The following is a 3,639-nucleotide window of genomic DNA, read 5'->3' as shown; positions in this document are numbered from 1 at the left end:
TCCTTGTTGTTATCTTTGTTCTCACCATGTTGATCTTCCTCTTTAGTTTGGGTACCTTGAAGAAGTTAATACAACACTACTTTATGACATCTAGTTTACAATTAGAGAGGTTGATTAGGACATACTTATGACGATTTTAAAATTTATTCCTAATGATAATTGATCTTAGTTTTTAATGTTTATTTACCTAGACTTAACAGACTCCATCTAAATTAACTACTATAGTTAATACCTAATATTATTACTAATAAACCAAGACTCTATGACTAATAGTACTAGATGTTAATCCTAATTCTAAATGCAAAATTAAATGGACTGACTCATACTAAATAATTAACTTAATGTTAAATAGACTCGTTCTAATGTAGATATTATAACAACCGTTATTTTTACTACGACTCACTAAAATGCAATGTTAAATAATGAATGACCTAAACTAAGACTCTGAAAATAAAAAATAAAAAGAAAATAAATATGAGTGGGGTTAGTTCCTAATGGAAAAACAAAAAGAAAAGAAAAATGGTTAGTACTAAATGGAAACAATAAACTAAATGCAAAACAGAAAAATAAACTATGTTATTAACAACTAATTAAACTATATGATAAAGTAGACTCTAAAAAAAAATATACTCAACTAGACTAAATATTTTTGGTATTTTTAAATTTTTGAATTTTATCTCATTCATATTTATTCATTCAGAATGAAGCATCTCAAGAGAAAGGCAAGCAATAGGAGCCTCAAGGGAGGAGTCTATCCTCAACCTCAGTCTCTAGGGTATGTTTATTCTTTTGTGGTTTTGTCTCTAGTTATGATGCGTTGCATTTTTAATAGGGAGGATGATGAAGTCGAGGAGGTCACCAGTCTCTGAATACACGAAATAATTGTTCCGTAACACCCAAAATATTATGGCCTAACCATCAAGAATAGACTTCGATATATGATATTGAGGGGAGAATTTTTTATTTTTTTAAATTGAGGACATCATAAAATATTTGTAAAAATTAATGAAATATTATGGTAATATAATATTATATGATCATCTATAACGTTTTTATTTTGATTTTCTTTTCAAAATATTAAATATATACAAAAATATGGATTTAACACTTAACCACTCTCTCCTTCAAAATCATTTCTCAAAATCATTTCAAAATTTTGTAATTTATTCATTACAACCAATCGAAAGTTTAAGAGATAATAACAACAAAAGAACAAGTAGAGTTGTAGATATTACAAGACTCAATTTCACAAAGAATCAAACTCAGAAAGTCTAAAGCATGTCATGCCGATTCACAATATACTAGGCTATCTATGCATGTGAATCATGCAGATTTTTTAGAAGTAACATCTGTCTTCAGTAGAGTGCATCCAATGCCTATCTCATTGCTTGGTATACAGTTGTTCATATTATCAAACAACAAAATATTGTCTGCAGATGATTCATTTGATTCATTCTCAGATTCCCATAGACTTTGAAGCTTTTGTTGAAACTCCTCCATTTGATTCTTCACAATCTATGGTGTCCTTTCTACAAAAAATTAAAAGTTTATATGTATACATCAATGGATAATCATTTATATGTATTATTTGAAAAAATATATGCTATTATTTGAAAAAAATATATCCATAAATGTATGAATGTGGAGTTGTATGTATGTCACCTAATCCCCATCAATACAATTCATTCAAAACCTAATACCGGGTCTACTCAAATGAATGCTCTTATTGACAATGAAAGGAATTAGGGTTGACAATGTTACACCTCATATATAAATAGTAGTGTTTATATCATAACAATACTCCTAAATTGTACCTCTTAAGAAAATTCTTACAATAACTTTCTCGCTCACTCTTCTTGTATAAATTGTGCTTTATATTTGTTGAAAAATGGGGTGAATAGTTAATTAACTTATTGCATTTTTTATTACCTGGAGATTGGTTTGAAAGCTCGGGATCACTTTCAGATTCCTTTTCCACGTCAAGGTCTGATAACTGATTTTGCTGGGATGTCTTCGGAAGATAGTTATCAAGGGTTCCTTTAGCCTTGAAATGTAGCCCACAAGCGTTACATAGTATTGGCTTCTCATACGGTCCTTTACGCCAAAGTTTAGTTTCTGTCAAAACCATGTTAACTTAAAAATAAACAAGAGTGATAATAACGTAAGATGAGAGTCACATTAAAAACTGGAGTAAAATAAAGTAAAAACAGTAATTTGATTGTATCTATTTATGGTTGGTTAGGCATGTTGAGGTTCAAATTATCCATTTTATCTAATAATAACGAAAAGATAAAAGTAGTTTAATTTCCTTTATAAAAAAAAAACAGTTTCATTTACAATATAAAATACCAATCTTATTAGTTAAGGAAAAAAATGTTCTTTAAAATTTTTCATTACGATAAGATCGACATCCCAATTATGTTGACATTTGAAAATAACCACTATGGCTCGCCAGTTTCCAATAAATAGACAATGTAGATAAAACAAAATACAAGGTGGACACCATCAAAACCCATGGTATGATTTAGATCAGTTATGAAACAGAAAGTCATCTGATCAAAAAATTGAAATACTCGTGGTTCAATTCAGATTGGATGACTTCTGAAAAAATGTCTGATCTGTTCCAATTATAGGCGGTTTAGTTTGTACCGGTTTTTACATATCCAAATGACAATTTTATGAAAAAATCTATTAAAATTAAGATCATAAAGACAGTAAAATCATAGGTTTTATGCAATATATAACATATAATATACTAAAATTTAACAATTAGGAAGGAAAAAATCGATTATGTTTGCAATACATGAAATAGTAAAAAAAAATTGAATTAAATTTAACTAATAAGTATTATTTAAAAAATTAAAAATCAAATGCTAATAGATTAATTATGTATTTTATACATATTAAACAATATTATTATTTGTGTATGTGGTTCGGTTTGATTTTGAAAAAGGAATTCCATACACGATCCGATCAGAGCGGTTTTTACAAAAGTCTATCCAAATAGATCCAATAAATCTATGTTTTTCTTTTGGGTTTTATTTTTTAGATCGGTTGGTTGTTTTAATTTAGACCAGTTTGGATGTGATCATCCCTACTTTGAATATGATTTCCCCAAATAGAGGGAATCTGTTGAAAAAAAAAACTCAAGATAAGATATGACTTACCATTAATTCCACAATGCACACATGGACCCGTCATGGAATATTGTAATTTGAGTTAAGATGAATGAGCAGGAACAAATTTAACCAGTTGAGCTTGAATTCAGTAGAAGTAGCTAGTCTCTCACAAGCCGATAAACCAAGCTTTAGGTTTCAATTGGAAGAGGTGCCGTATTTATTCTTTGACCATGTCTTGAACAAGATTACTTTCAACGGCGCGAGCCTATAGAAAACCAAAAAGAAAGTTGTGTGATCATATTAAAAAGTTTCATAAAACGAGTCAAATTAATAAATGAAATTCCAAAAGTACCATACGTCTATTTTTTTTTTGGTTGAATAGATTTTTGTACAAAATAATACACAACCCAACACGCGGAAAAAACAAATGTCTAGATACAGTTTTCAAGGAAGCAGCTTTAAATATTTGGTCAAACTGTTGCTGACGTCTTCACTTGTTTTATTTTTTTTTTGGTCTAGT

The 3,639-nt window shown here is 28.9% G+C and overlaps 1 pseudogene; it reads right to left on the bottom strand.

Moving 5' to 3' along the window:
• Window positions 1-1,279: 1,279 nt before the first annotated feature.
• LOC146954212 (uncharacterized) lies at window positions 1,280-3,201 on the bottom strand (annotated as a pseudogene).
• Window positions 3,202-3,639: the final 438 nt, after the last annotated feature.

The sequence above is a fragment of the Medicago sativa genome, chromosome 1, assembly GCF_051527215.1.
Source record: "Medicago sativa cultivar Bolivia chromosome 1, Bolivia_mono, whole genome shotgun sequence".
NCBI lineage: Eukaryota > Viridiplantae > Streptophyta > Magnoliopsida > Fabales > Fabaceae > Medicago > Medicago sativa.
This window is presented reverse-complemented; position numbering and strand designations above follow the sequence as displayed.